Here is a 14,668-nt window from a genome sequence, read left to right on the forward strand (position 1 = left end):
GGAGTTCCAAGACCAACTTGAAATCATGTTATATTATGGATATATAAGCATGAAAAACAAACCAAACATGCTCAACACACACTCAAGCATAGGCTTCCTTAAGAGGCCAAAATATGCCCTTTTCAAGGACAACAAGGAGAGGGGGTGGCCCTCTCCTTCTTGGGACTTCAAAGCATCATCTTCACCACTGAAATCCCTCAAGATTTCAGTAGTGAAGAGACCTCAACACCAAAATCCCGGAGCTAGCACAAAACGGCTCAAAATGAGGCCTTTCGAGGCCTAAGGGTGGTCAACAACCCTCAAACAACAAAACACTCTTAATAAACAATAAAGAGGGCTTAAAAACAGAACTTTTTTATGTTATACAATAATCACAAAAACAGCTCTAAGATAGGTGGAAAATCAATGCAAAAATGGGGGGAAAAGGGACTAGTTTCTTACCCTTGTAGTCATCTTCAACAATGGTGCTCCAATGGCCTCCTTTGGCTCCAAACCAGTCAAGAAACTCAAGAACAAGCCTTTAGAACCCTAGTTTCAAGAGGAAGGTGAAACACTAGGTGTTTGTGTGCAATAGTGAGACACAAAACACCTAGTGTACAAATAAGAGGGAAAGAGAGATAGAGAGTGTATATCTAACCCTAACCCTAGAAAAACCAGAGCTTGGTCTGTATTTTCCTCTCTCTAAAATGTCTAAAAGCTCTCCTTCTTGCCTTAGAGAGAGCCTCTCTCTATATCCCTCTTGTAAAGCTTACAAGACAAGCTTTGCAAGAGGGAGATCCCTCCATACACGTGTATGGAGGGGAGCAAAAGCAATACAGCTGTTTAAAAATATCTGCAAAAGCAGATGAACAGCAATCGGCCGGCCAAAAATGCCATCTTGGCCAAAAAGAGTGCCGACCGGCACAAAAAAGTGCTGACCGGCAACAAAGAGTGCCGGCCGGCAAACTATATTGCCGGTGGCAGCAAAAACCAGCCGGTGGCATCTAGCCACTGCCGGTGGTGGGTGGGGATGGTCTACAAGCCCCACCCTGCCTCTCAAAGGCAAGATGCAAGTGTTTGGTGCAAAACCAGACACTAAACGGTCGAGTTCGGGGATCCTGAGGCAAGGCGCGCGAGCCGAGACCTCCGGGAACTCCAAACGAACACAAACATGGAAGATCACCGTGTGTTCAAACAGTGACGTCCAAGTCTTGAGGACGGTCAAAAATGGGGTGTCTACAGTTGCCCCTCTTTGACAGAACTCGAAAGTCATAACAATGACGGGAGTGAATGTCAAAGCCCAAAGACGACCCATTTTTGACAAGGCCGAAGACTCAGACAAGCATACAAGACAAATAAGGTATGCGCCCGGAGGCAGGGGCAAAATGCAAGACAATGCACGAAGCCGAGCATAACTTATGATCATGCAAAGAAAGCTGTAATGAAGCAAACATGCGACAGTTTTAAGCTAGCATACACCAAACTACACTACAATGCAGAAAGGATGTAAGAGAATTATGTAATTCTCAATACGTCTCACTCGGAGGATACAATACCTGTGCGGCTCGTCTGGTTGCACCAACCTCAAATGAACCGTACATACAATATCATGCCTGCAAAGAAAACAAACTTAACAGGTACAATATTGTTAGCAATATGCATGACAATGCAAGAATAGTGTACTCGAAATGCGTGACAGCGCAAAGCAAGTGGGGAGCATAACAATGCTTGCGAAAATACAGACATGTAAATGAAGCATGCGGTCTACGCAGGCAACAAAATTGATCATAAGCATGCGATCTACGCAGATAATGAAGTTTAACAAACATGCGGTCTACGCAATCAAAGCATGCGGTCTACGCAGGTAATGAAATTGATAATGCGGTCTACGCAATCAAGACATGCGGTCTACGCAGGTAATGAGATTTGAATAAGCATGCGGTCTACGCAGTCAAAACATGCGGTCTACGCAGGTAATGAAATCGATAAATCATGCGGTCTACGCAAGCAAAACATGCGGTCTACGCAGGTAATGAAATTGATAAATCATGCGGTCTAAGCAATCAAAACATGCGGTCTACGCAGGTATTGAAATTGAACATGCGGTCTACGCAATCAAAACATGCGGTCTACGCAGGTAATGAAATTAAACATGCGGTCTACGCCATCAAAACATGCGGTCTACGCAGGTAATGGAATTAAGCATGCGGTCTACGCAATCAAAACATGCGGTCTACGCAGGTAATGAAATTAACAAACATGCGATCTACGCAATCAAAAACATGCGGTCTACGCAGGTATTGAAATTGAACATGCGGTCTACGCAATCAAAACATGCGGTCTACGCAGGTAATGAAATTAAACATGCGGTCTACGCCATCAAAACATGCGGTCTACGCAGGTAATGAAATTAAACATGCGGTCTACGCCATCAAAACATGCGGTCTACGCAGGTAATGAAATTAAACATGCGGTCTACGCCATCAAAACATGCGGTCTACGCAGGTAATGAAATTGATAAATCATGCGGTCTACGCAATCAAAACATGCGGTCTACGCAGGTATTGAAATTGAACATGCGGTCTACGCAATCAAAACATGCGGCCTACGCAGGTAATGAAATTAAACATGCGGTCTACGTAGGTAATGGAATTAAGCATGCGGTCTACACAATCAAAACATGCGGTCTACGCAGGTAATGGAATTAAGCATGCGGTCTACGCAATCAAAGCATGCGGTCTACGCAGGTAATGAAATTAAACATGCGGTCTACGCAATCAAAACATGCGGTCTACGCAATCAAAACATGCGGTCTACGCAGGTATTGAAATTGAACATGCGGTCTACGCAATCAAAACATGCGGTCTACGCAGGTAATGGAATTAAACATGCAATCTACGCAAGTAAAGAAATGATTACAAACATGCGGTCTACGCAGGTAATGTAATTAACATGCGGTCTACGCAAGTAAAGAAATGATTACAAACATGCGGTCTACGCAGGTAATGTAATTAACATGCGGTCTACGCAAGTAAAGAGATGAACATGCGGTCTACGCAAGTAAAGAATTGACATGCGGTCTACGCAAGTAAAACAATGATTACAAACATGCGGTCTACGCAGGTAATGTAATGAACATGCGGTCTACGCAAGTAAAGAAATGATTACAAACATGCGGTCTACGCAGGTAATGTAATTAACATGCGGTCTACGCAAGTAAAGAGATGAACATGCGGTCTACGCAAGTAAAGAATTGACATGCGGTCTACGCAAGTAAAACAATGATTACAAACATGCGGTCTACGCAGGTAATGTAATGAACATGCGGTCTACGCAAGTAAAACAATGATTACAAACATGCGGTCTACGCAGGTAATGTAATGAACATGCGGTCTACGCAAGTAAAGAAATGATTACAAACATGCGGTCTACGCAGGTAATGTAATTAACATGCGGTCTACGCAAGTAAAGAATTAACATGCGGTCTACGCAAGTAGTGAAATGATTACAAGCATGCGGTCTACGCAGGTAATGTAATTAACATGCGGTCTACGCAAGTAAAGAATTAACATGCGGTCTACGCAGGTAATGTAATTAACATGCATGACAATGCAAAATGCAATGAGATGCGCAAAACAGCGCGACGGAATGCAATGCGCAAAACAGTGCGACGATTTGAAATGCACAAAACAGTGCGACGATTTGAAATGCACAAAACAGTGCGATGCTAAGTGCGACATGCATGCCACACGGAATGTAAATGGGCTTAAATGCGCAACAACGCACGTATCCCAGAATGCATGACAATGCATGGAATGGAAATGCAATGATGATGCATGAGAAATGTGCACGATAATGCAAAGGGGTGTGTGTTGCAACGCATGTAACATGTGCATAACAATGCAAATGTGTGGCGCATGACAGCGCAATGTAATGCACCGAAGTAGTCTGATGAACTCGTGCAACACACATGGGGCAACTTTTGAATTTAAAAAAGGATACAAAAAGGATACACCTTGCATGAATTCGAGTGCCACGCACTGGAGACACGGCCCGCGGTCAAAACGGAGGCCGGTTGAATGTCGGAGATGCACTTTCTTGCACGTTCTTGAGCTATGAAGACCACGAACTTCTCATATGGCCTAAACAAGGCTGTGGGAACCCCACCGGCCGAAAGATGATGCCACCGGCTGGCCATCGGCACAAAAACAATTCCATCGGCACAAAAAAAAGTGCCGGCCGGCACAAAACGTTGCCGACCGGCAAACAGTTGCTGATGCGGGGCAGTTTTGACTTTTCACCTTGGGTGTTATAAAATAGGGCTTCAAGCCCTATTTCCTCATTTCCTCTATGCCGAAATCCCTTGCTCTCTCTCTCTAGAGCTTTTTCTCTTCCCCGTTTCTCCGTTTCTTCGCGTTCTACGCCCGTTTCGTCGTCGGATTCGCGTTTCTCTTCGCGTTTCGGACGTTTTCCACCGATCACATTCTCGTTTCGGTGCCTCGTTTGGCGTTCTCGCCTTTTCAGGGTTTGTTCCCCTCACTTTCCTCTTCATTTCCGTGCCCTTTCACATTCCGGCCTTCCCGGCCATTTCCGACCCTCTCAGGAGTTGACTTTCCGGTTGACTCTTCGTATTCCGACCCGGTTTTCCTTTTCCGGGCAATTTTCACACTACTCTCTTCATGGCGGACGACATTCCACGTGGCGGGACTCCATCGGACCACGAGATGGATCCCGGGGTCGAGCTCTTACCACTGAGCGAGCGCCCGTTCGACCCGGCGACCTACCGGCCGGCGATCCACGTTCTGCCCCCAGACGGCCTGCGTCTGTTCCGGAGCTTTGAGAGGTACGCGGCGCCTGAGCTACTACTACGCGAGCCTACCTTCCACCTTTCATTCGGCACTTCCGAGGTAACTTTTCATCTTCTGCTTTACTTTCTGCAATGTAGGATACAAAACTGCCATAGTTAGTTGTATTCTCTAACTGTTGAAATCTGATATGCCGTAGACCGTAGTTGACTGTAAACATACATACAACTGATATCTGCTTGAGACTGACACATGCACACACACTGCACTAGCCCCGAATCATTCAAACACACTGCGCTCACTGTATTTCACTGCATACACACTGGCACCCAGTATTTGTCTGAATCTGTCAAACTTGCACACATACCACATCTGTTTTGAAACACCCAAACACGCTGACACAGCACACGTATTTTACTGTAAGCACACCGGCACCCGGTATTTGCCTGAATCTGACAAACTTGCATACATGCCATATCTGTCCTTTCAAAACTGCATTTTGAATGTTGTCCTGCAATTGTCATTTTCTGTTTGCAGGAGGGTTCCCATACCATTCGCGGGTATGGGAATACTAGTGCATGGGAGTGGTATGATGAGCTCCCTGATGCGGTCCAGCGCATCGTGGACCGGGCGGGCTTCGGCACCTTCTGCCGAGGGCTCTCCAGGTTGTCCACATGCAGGCCTCTCCTTGCCGCTCTGGCGGAGAGATGGTGGGACACCACCGATTCTTTCCACTTTCTGCTGCAGGGGACATGACGATGACCCCTTATGACTTCTCGATGCTCACAGGCATCGGGGTAGGGGGGGATCCGATCCCTTTCGACACAGACATGGATGGGTGGACCGCCGCTCAGGTCCATCTACTGGGGGAGGCCCCGCCACTAGCTCATCCAGGCTTCGTGCGGTACTCCTGGTTCGAGACACAGTTTCGGGTCCAGCCCGCATTGAAGGAGGTGCAGATGACCCCAGAGGACGAGGAGAGGTATGCTCGCGGCTTCCTCATGTTCCTGTTCGGGACTACCATCTTCGTCGACCGGGCGAACACCGTGCCTCTTTGTCTTCTCAGCGCACTGGTGGACGTCCGGGATATCTTGCACTACGATTGGGGCGGCGCTGCTCTGGCCACCCTGTACGGATATATGAGCTCGGCTTCTCGTGGCAGCGGCCAGCTGCTTGGAGGTTACTGGCGGGCTTGGGAGGTACATTTCTTCTCCACTTTTTCATTCCTGTCTCGTACTTTCTGTACTCAGTACACGGCACACACTGTGGTCTGCTCTACACTTGCTGTATACTGTACACACGGCACACACATACATTCTGCTTTACACTGACTGTACACTGCTCACACTGTACACTGTACACAATACACTGCACAACACACGGCTCTGCCATTTCTGCTTTATTCTGTATATTCTGCTTTTCTGATGGTCATACTGATATCTGTTTTGCAGCTGTGGGTTTACGCCTACTTTCCTAGGCTTGCCCCCATGCCAGTCGCGGAGCCTCCTCCGGCTGTCCCGTTCTCGAGTCGCTTCGACGGGAGATGCACCCGGCGACCACGGGAGACATTCGGCTTCTTCCGCCGATATTTTGACACCATCACCCCGGCCGAGGTATGCTTTACTTTCAGTTCATTTAGCTTCGCTTTCCCACTGCATGTTTCAATAACAGTAGATAACAAACTGTCCGTCACTTTCAGATCACATGGCGGCCATGGGCCTCCTTGCCGTCGGCGATGCGGGGTCGGTTCCCTGGTGCTGAGGAGACCTCGCGTTTCCGGATCTTGCTAGAGGGCCCGGTCTGTCGGGCTTGGTACCTGGGGGAGCGTTTTCTACGCCAGACCCTGGGGTTACGTGAGCAAATAGTCCTGGCTCACCCTCCTGCAGAGATGAGGGAGACTGAGGGGCTTACCGCTGAGCAGCTGGATGATTACTCCATCGGCTAGGAGGAGGCCGGCTTCCGAGGCACCGGCGACTATCAGGAGTACGTGCGGACGTACCTGATGCGACCTTTGAGCGGCCGTCGAGCAGAGGGGGCCAGGCCTGTAGCATCGGCGGCTGGGGCCGGAGCGGGAGCAGGGGCTGGATCTTCGGGGAGGGCCCGGGTCCGTGGTAGGGGCAGAGTGTAGGGAGGACGAGGAGCTGGCTGGCCTGCCCTGCCTGCTGTACTGACTTTCCAGGGGCAGGGTGGGTCGACCTATCAGATCCCCTTCGCCCCTCCACCGGCTGGTCACGAGTTCATCGATGTCCCCGATCTACCTCTGGTATGTATCACTGCACTTCGTACAGTCATCTCATTTCAGTTTATTTGATATTCCATAGAATATTGATGCATCTGATACTTTTGCAGGCCTCTTCTGAGTACACCCGTCAGTTGTTGGCGATGAATGCCTCGATGATGGGGATGCTCCAGCGGACTTTTGACCTCCTAGCCCTCTACAGCATACCGGTATGTCCTTCTGACACTGGCCTGAAACCATTCATACACTGCTTTACATAATCTGATGCACGGCACAACACCTGATACACTGATCTCACAGTATCTGAACACTGCATACACTGCATTCTGCATCGTACTCTGTACTGATAAACTGCTCACGGCATTCATACACTGTACTCACACACTGCATTCTGCACTGATAAACTGCTCACGGCATTCATACATTGTACTCACACACTGCATTCTGCATTGCTAAACTGCTCACGGTATACTGATGCATTTCCCTTTTCGTGAACTTTTCAGCCTCCTTTCCAGATTCCCATGGCAGGAGGTGCTCCAGCTAGACCTGCTGTCCCTGCTCGGGGGAGAGATGAGGAGGGCAGGATATTTCCCCGTACCAGGGGAGGGCGTACTCACGTCTGGAGTAGCTCGCGAGCTCCAGTCCCGGACGATGACGACGAGGAGTCAGAGGCGGAGGCCGAGGCGGAGTCCGAGTCATCGGAGGAGGAGACCGGAGGCGATTCTAGCTCGGGCTCTGACGACGACGCTGATGATGCTCCTGGACCCTCGTCCAGGAAGAGGACCAGGACGGACTGACGGCCCTTGGAGCGCTCGGCAGAGATGCGGATTTTTGCTATCTTTTCTTTCTTTCTTGTACTTTTCTTTTTGGTTGGTAGATAGATTACCTTGTACTGCCGCAGGCAGATTTTGTTTCAAAACTTGTACATTTGAAAAGATAATGAAATGAAACGGACTTTTTATCTAAAAAAAAGTGTTTACATTGACACATTTCATGCATTGCATCGCATCTCATCATGTTACACCTCAATGTAAATGGAATTGATTGGTTGTCTGAAAATTAAACGCTTGCACTGTAATAATCAGATAACTAAACAGCCAACAACAAAATAACCCAAGCAACCCACTGCCTGATTCTGGACACACAGCCCTTACTCTGCTGGGTGCACACAGCCCATAACACAGCATTCGATTCATTCTGCACACGGCGAATTCCAAACAAAACATCCCAATCTGACAAGACGGCCTACAGCGGTGAAACCAGCTAGGGTTGAAGCATGCTCAAATGTAGAGAATGGCATAGCATTCCGAGTGTAAGTGATTTTTGAAATCGAATGAAGGTTTTTCAAACCGGGATATCGAGCCTACAACTGAACACAGCGGGGAGGACTCAAACAAAGAGGTACACGACCTAAACATAACGAGACACGCTCGGGAGAGACTCAAAACAAAAGACGAGACCGTCAAATGAAAGAGACATGACACACAGATGCGTAAACGAAAATGGGAGACCTCGGACCACGAGGAGCCAGTTCAATCTGGGCATTGTTTCTCTCCCTTTCTGATTTGTGATTCTCACATCACTCGGCTCTCGAGCTCGGATTTTTTTTCTCAAAAACCCTTTTCCTCACTTTTCTCTCAACTTACACCTCTCTATTCTTCATTCTCTCATTTTTCATCCCTCCCCGGGGTGATTGATGGATAAATAGAAAGGTGTGGGTTCATGCTCAACACCGTTAGCTCACAGTTATTTCTTCTGGCGGGCAGAGCGCTCTTCTGGTAAGTACGTCGATGACGGGGGAATGACAGAACGCCTGGCTCAACTGTGCCCCTAGTTCATCATTTTAACCATTCTTTGTTTTTGCTTTCTACTAAAACAATTTTGATCAAAATGAGAGTCGGATTAACGTACTTGTTCGATTTTTGATTTGAAAAGCATGCAAGTCAGGCAGCAAGTACTGAAAATTTTCCTTTTTGGGTCCAAGACAATGGTCCGGTTTTGGAAAATGAAATAGTTTTCGAGAAAATAGTCAACCTCAGTAAAAATTTTCAAAAACTATTTTTCAAATAGCTGATGCTCAACAAGCATGGAACTTACTCTTTGAGACGCGCAATCTCGGATCGGAGGCAATGGAAAATTGCCCCTGGTTTGAAGGGGGGTGGGAGGCAACGGAAAGTTGCCCCTAGTTTGAATGGCGTCTCACGACGGCTTGTGGCAACGGAAAGTTGCCCCTTGTTTGGGATGGTGCCGCAGCAATCTATAAACAGTCTTCATTGGCGATGGTCGAACTCTCAGACACAGCGATGACGAAGACGGTCACAACACATATATGGACACAATCACCTTGAAGGGTGTTGGCCACTGGACTTTGGGGATGAAATCGAAACCATTGCATGGACTGAAATGCTATGAAAGCGTTGGGGGTTGGACTTCATGATGAAGTTGCCTACGTATCCCAAACATGGGAATCAAGCCTTATGTAGTTCCGGTTAAGGTCCACTCGGGTATTTTAACCTTCACTTTGTTTGGCTCTCATTTTTGCCAAGGCGCCCAATGCGGGTTTTCGACCTTGCGAGCTTCTTTTCATTTTCTTTTGTTCGTTTCTTTTTTTTCTTTTTTTTTTCTTTTCTCAATCTTTCTTTTTGTATTTTTCTCTTTTTTTGTATTTTTCTCTTGCTCTAACTTTTGCCTGGGCCGCCCTTCCGGGTTTTCGGCCCAGCGAGCCTCTCAAAGGGTAAAAGTGTAACAAGTCCATGCCAAATGGTTTTTTTTTTTGAAATTGAAGCCTCTCTGTGTCTAGGAGAACGGCTATTGCACTGATTTGCGGAGAATCCATCCCGGTTTCTCTACGAGCTTCTTCCGACGAGATCTACTCCCTCTGATTCGGCTTTGGTGCCTCTTGCTCGAGGGCTGTTTCGAAACTGGCTACACGGGCCTCCATGGCGTTTGTCCGTTGAACTTTCTGAACATTCTGAACGGGTTCAAACTCGGAAAACAAATAGGTTGAATCTTGAGGCTGAGAGCGATCCTAGGCTGCGCAATCTCAAAAGCGATTCCACACAGGTCTTCGCAGGGCCGCGTAAAACATTTGTTTTTGAAAGTTTTTTAAGAAAACGACAAATCACTCGCGCCGAAGATAGTGTGGAACCAATCTGGATCAGGCCAGGATCCTTCTCAGTACTCACGCCGACAAGCATGGTTTCATTCATTAAAAGGCTTAGCACGCCTCTCTTTCTCTCAAAATGATCAAAATTTTACAAAACCCGAGGAATTCCTTCCTCTTCGTATTTATCACCGCAGTGTTCAAAAGTTTGTTTTTTTTTGAAAAACTTAGGTTAATGCAATGAGTTTGGGCACACAGGAGAGCAGGCGAGATGTACTGTCAGCCCATTCAAATTCTCTGGCACTTATGCTGAAAGCAAGCATGAAGTTTGAGATAGCAACAGCTGTTTCATTCGGCTTTGTTGGTGCAACTGGCCCCTTGGCAGAAACAGACTCAAAACAAATAATAACAAAACAAAACCGTGTTCGGGACAACAACCCCAGAATCACCTGGTATTATATACAACGGGGACTGACTCGATACAACCAGACAGACCCTTAAGCAAAAAAGACTGACTCAACACAAAAGACTGACTCGATATCCAAGCCAGGATTTACAAAACTCGGTTTCACCGATGCTCAAAAATGCGTGCCAGACGCTTCATCCAAAATGTACCAAATGTTGCCCGCAGGCGGTCCACTTTACATACTCGCAGTATTTGAGCCCTCGAAATCCAACAACTGAGTGGTGACGGGCTTGCCTGAGGTGGGTGGTAGGATAACCTTGTTATCAATCAAATCCTGCACTTCATGACGAAGGCGGGAACATCCATCGGTACTGTGACCGGACTGTTGATGGTACGCGCAGTATAAGGTAGCATCATGGGTGGCAGGGAGATTCTTCGGGAGTGGCCGGGGCTCCAAAGGCTTAAGGTGCCCATTCTTCGCCAGTATTAGCAATGCCCTTGACAAAGGCATGTGGAGGTCATGAAAGACCCTGCGCCCTCGGGGCAGGTACTTTGCAGTTTGAGGATTCTTGCCCGATGCGCTGGCAAAAGGATCGGCTGGCGCTGCCTTGGCTTTTTGAACCTTTCCCGGTGCAGGGTTGGGAACTACAGGAGCTGTCTGGGCATGACGGGGCCCATCCCGGTTTTCTGCCTGGCTTGAACTGCCTTTGATCGGAGCGGGGAAAGCATCATCTACAGCTTTGGTCACTATTGCAGATGTTTGTTGCTTGCTCATTCCTCTAACTTTCAGAGCCTCGACTGCCCACAGCAGTTGTTCAATAGGGTCGGCGTCTACCTTTGCCTTGTCTTTTCCTTTGGCCTCAGCCTTATCAAGGGTCTGGGTTGGTGTTGGCATGTCGTGGCTATAGCCGGAAGCCACCTCTGGCTGGCTGAGCTCTATCACGATCCGCCCCAGTAGCGGGGGCTCCTGTGGTATGAAATTCCCGGCATATGGCGCCGCTGGCGGTGAAGCCGACATTCCATAGGCGAGGTGTGCCACAGACCTTTGGAGATCGCCTATCATCCCCATCAATTCAAAGGTGGTGGGCTCACGAGCCTGATATAACTGGGGAGCCCAAATCGGGTGCACAACGGGCGACCTGGGCGGATATGACATACTGATGCTGGCCTCACTCTGCGGAGTGGTCCCCTGCTCCAATGCAGCCGTCATAACCACAATTTCTTCTGAACTTTGTGCCGCCATAAATCCTGCCTCAGCAAAGGGGAGACACTGGCTGTTCTGTATCAACTCTGCAACTCTCTGAACCTTGAAAGAAAAACAGACAGCATTTCAGCCCAAACTGATCAATCGCGGGTGTAGCCAAACAACTGTACCCTACTGCTGATCACTATTCCCAGAAATTACTGTTCCCGAAAACTGAACCGATACCCGCGGATAACTGATTCTCACAACTGATACTGATACTGGTGTCCCTAGGTTTGATACTCAAACTTGCAAACTGACATGTGCGTTTCCTGTAGAAACACATTCTAGAAGCACATAGCAAGTAAAGAGAGCTCAATCACCCCTATGTTGGGGTAGGGTTTCCCTGTCCTATTTTGTCAGGAGCTAGGGTTTCACTACGCACACAGCGGTTTCAAACAACTTAGCATCGGGTAAGCAACCTGTCCTAGCTTGGAATGGTCACTATGGATCCGAATATGCACTAGGTCGAATGGCCAAAAGGGTGCCCCGGTAAAACCGAGGTTTGTGTTCCCATACTGTCAGAGCCCATAGCCGGTCAGCCTTATGGACATGCCTTGACAAGGCAAGCCTCCGGCAAACCGTTCAGGAATAGTAGATGGCAAACACTGTGTTCCTAGGCGCACCAATGCACATGCTATGCAAAAAAAACACATAAATGAGATCAAAACAGGATATCACGAGTTCGAGTCAAGCTCTCTAAACTCCCCAGCAGAGTCGCCAGAAACTGTAACAAGTCCGCGGGGGGGGGAGGGGGGACCTCGCTGCTACAGTTCGGACTCGATTTGTGTCACGGTTCTTAATCTGAACCAAAGAGTCCAAATCTGGCAAATCGTTTTGAGAAACAGATTTTTGAAAAAGTAGTGCCAAACATGGACTGCTTTGCCAGATACAGAGTCGCCACCTAAATATTTTAAAATGGGGGAATTTAGGAAACCCTGACTCGGTGCCGAAGGCCACATGTCCGTCATCACCAGAGTTGTCTCGGCTCGGGAGCTTGGGTACGATCGGGGAAGGTCAGCTATGAGCACCCCCTTTCGCCCGGTCCGAAGACCGGCCTCTACTAACCGTGATATCCGTTTTTGAAAACTTTACGTGTTCTAAAACCAATTATTAGCCTAGAATTACTATGTTATGCGCACAGCAAACAAGTATAGACTAGATTGCCTAATTTGGAAATAAACATTGCATATCCGTTCGGTTTGAAAATGCTTGGGAATTTGCTACTCGCAAGTAGGCTAAAATACGGATTTCAACGAGTTTTTTCCAACTCAAACAATCCAACCTTCACCCACAGGCATTCAAAACAGTTTAACACATAAGCATCTAGCCACATGTTAAGCATGCTGTCATGGCAACATTCACACTCATGCGATATGCTAAAGCATTAAAATACTTACATAGTACTCCATGCCAAAACAAAGAACTTGTTAGCAAACATGCATGATCCAAGTCCATGTTAAGTGCCTAATGCATTGCATACAAAATGTTGCTAGAATAGGCTCGGCTATCCTAAACATGTCATGTGAAAATGCACAATTATCACGTATTCAGTTTGGGAATTGAAGTATTGATGCAGTTAGCGTGATGTACCGAGCCTAATGCATGCAATACAAATGCATGGATGCACACATGCATAGCATAAGGTATGCTAAAATAAATGTGCCATAATCTACCATCATAAGCAGGTAAATAAAAGGGAAGAAAGAAGTGGGGTTGGAAGACATACACACCACCCACACACACTTATTACAGATTTACCCTCACTCGGAGGGACCGAATAAATATTACAAATTAATTAACTACGCAAGCTAATTAATATTACAAATTAACTAATTTAATTAACAAATTAAATAAATTAATTAAAGCAGGAAAACGCCTCGGGAAGCGCGCCGCCATGCGCAAGCTGCCTCTGTTTTCCTTCTTTCACTCCTCTGGAGGCTGTAAAAACCTCAGGGTTGCATCCCTGAGCACTGGGGAGTACCACCGGCTAAGTGGAATCACCACCGGCACTGGTGTGTATCCATCGGCACAAAATTGAAGCTGTCGGCAGAGAAAAGATTGCCGGCCGGCACCTTACACTGCCGGTCGGCAAAGAAAGCCTGCAGAACCTGCAACTCACAGCAACAGAGGGCAAAACAAGGCATGGCAGCACAATTCAAGGCATGTATGCACCAACCATGTCTCTTATCATTGTAATGACTCAAAGGGACATGTGCCTCGATTCCCGGACCACCAATCACGCATTTCCATGCATGATGGCCCAAGGGACCAAGTATGCAACTTTGATTTCAAATGTATGCAAACCAATCAAACAAAACTCCCAATCCCTATCACACAAGTCAAGGGACAAGGAATGCATGCAAGATGCAATGCAACCTAGGCATACAAGCTAAGGATGCAACATGGCATGGCAAGGCACTTATGCAAGCATACAAGCATACATATGGCAATGCAAATAGATGGAAAGGTGGTCTTATACATGAATTAGGCAGCTCTAAAATAGGCCTAAAACAGTAGCCAAAGTGCTAAAAAGTGAGGGCTAAATGGCATACACACACACATGCACATAAGGACCAACACTTAAGCACAAATCAAACAACATTCAAGCACACTTGAAAGGAGGAATCGTGGACAATTAGCATGCAACATAAGCATTGAAAATGCATGTTAGGATGGTGCCAAACCAAGCAACAAAATCAAGCCAAACATGCAACAAATAGTCTAAGTGTTCAAAGCAAATCCAAGGAGCATTGAACTACACTTGCAAGACTAAACATGGTATGAACTTATTGACCCAAAACAGAGTTTTAGCACATCAATACAAGGCCTAAAGGACTCCTTAGATGGCATCTAAGTGGCTCAAATACAAAGGCATACACAATAGCCAAAA

This window comes from Camellia sinensis, chromosome 14 (genome assembly GCF_055761805.1).
Source record: "Camellia sinensis isolate YWXY chromosome 14, ASM5576180v1, whole genome shotgun sequence".
NCBI classification, from domain to species: domain Eukaryota; kingdom Viridiplantae; phylum Streptophyta; class Magnoliopsida; order Ericales; family Theaceae; genus Camellia; species Camellia sinensis.